Source organism: Chrysochloris asiatica, unplaced genomic scaffold, assembly GCF_000296735.1.
Source record: "Chrysochloris asiatica unplaced genomic scaffold, ChrAsi1.0 scaffold00066, whole genome shotgun sequence".
Taxonomy (NCBI): domain Eukaryota; kingdom Metazoa; phylum Chordata; class Mammalia; order Afrosoricida; family Chrysochloridae; genus Chrysochloris; species Chrysochloris asiatica.
The window spans coordinates 775328-777061 of NW_006408584.1; the positions used below are offsets into that span (position 1 = coordinate 775328).

Here is a 1734-nt window from a genome sequence, read left to right on the forward strand (position 1 = left end):
TGAGGCCATCAGGATGCAGTGAGGTGAGGGAGGGGTGGGGCTAAGAGAGATAGGACCAGAGATAGACTGTGGATGTCTGATTTGCATTGTTGTTAGACTAGCTGCTCTCAAGCCAGCCCCAATCATAGCAACTGCATACACAATGGGATCACACTGTCATGATCCATAGGATTTGCATATTATTTGGTAATTAAAAAAAAAAAAAAGAAGTATCTAATTTAATTATTCCCTGGTTGAAAATCTCCCAGCTCTTCATTGCTTTCAAAATAAAATCCAGCCTGCTTAAAATAAATAAATAAATAAAAATTCAAATCCCACTTGTCTTTTTCCAATTATTTGCTACCCACCTCAACACAACAACAAGAGTCCTGGTGTGGTGTTATAAGCACTGAGCTGTTAACCCCTAGGTCTGTGGTTCAAACACACCATCTGCTCCTTGGAATCCCTACACGGGGTTGCTCTGAATTGAACAGATTAGACGACACTTGGCAACAACAACCCACCACAAGGCAACCATTATTCTGATTTTGAAAAATATGGATTGGTTTGGTATATCTGAAAAGTTAATATAAATGGAAGCATATAAAATTTATTTTGAGTCTAGGCTTTTTCTTTCATCATTGTTTGAGAAAGATATCAACGTAGTTAGTTGGGCATCATCAATAATCCCTTCTTGCTCATTTCTGTTTGCTATTCCATTATGTGGTTTTATTTATTTATTCATTCATTTATTTATTATACTGTTAAAATATTTTCAGTGGGTTTCTTAAATTGTTTTGTTTTGTTTTGCTGGGCACAAAGCATAGTGTACTTTATTGATGGTCCATGGTAAAGCTGAACTTTCTAAGGTCCACTCCCCCTTCTCCAGGGGGTCTGGATGGAAACTGTGTAGAGGATGGGAGCTTCACAGTGTGTTGGGGGATCAAGTTGGGGTAAGAACTCCCCAACAGCTGAGGACCTCTCTCTTTCTCCAGTAATGTTGCTGAAGCTGATGGTCCAGGGAGCTTGGAGGCCAGGTGGATCATAAAGTTTACCACCCTGTTGCTGTAACCAAATTCATCATCATACCAGGAAATGAGTTTGAGAAAATAGTCGATGATGGCAATTCCAGTCCCAGAATCAAAGGTGGAGAGTGGGTGCCACTGTCAAAGTCACAGGAGATGACCTGATCTTCAGTGTAACTCAACGTGTCCTTCAAGGGACCATTTGATGTCTAGTTCACCACCTTCTTGATGTCATCTTATCTGGCAGCTTCCTCCAGACAGCAGCAGGTCAGTTCCATGACAGACATGTTGGGTTTGGGGACACAGAAGGCCATGCCAGTGAATTTCTTATGCCACTCAGAGATGACCTTGCCAACAGCCTTGGCAATGCTGGTAGCTGCAGGAATAATGTTCTGGGCATCCTCACGGCCCTTACACCACAGTTTCCCAGAGAAGTCATCTGCAGTTTTTTGGGTGATAGTGATAGCATGGACTGTGGTCATGATTTCCTCCCTAATGCCAAATTAGTCATGGATGACCTTAGCTAGGGGATCAAACAGTTGGTGGTGGAGGAGGAATTGCTGAAAATCTTAAGGGAGCTGTCATACTTCTCGTGGCTCATACCCATCACAAACATGAGGGCTTAAGTAGAAGGGGCAGAGATAAGTACTCTTGTGGCACTGCCCTTAAAGTAAGCCCCAGCCTTCTCCAAGGTTGTGAAGACAACAAACTCAGCACCAGCATCGCCCCA

At 42.7% G+C, this 1734-nt stretch overlaps 1 pseudogene; it reads right to left on the reverse strand.

Annotated features, from left to right (window-relative positions):
* Window positions 1-1734, reverse strand: part of LOC102821942 — a 5203-nt pseudogene extending 3469 nt beyond the window's left edge.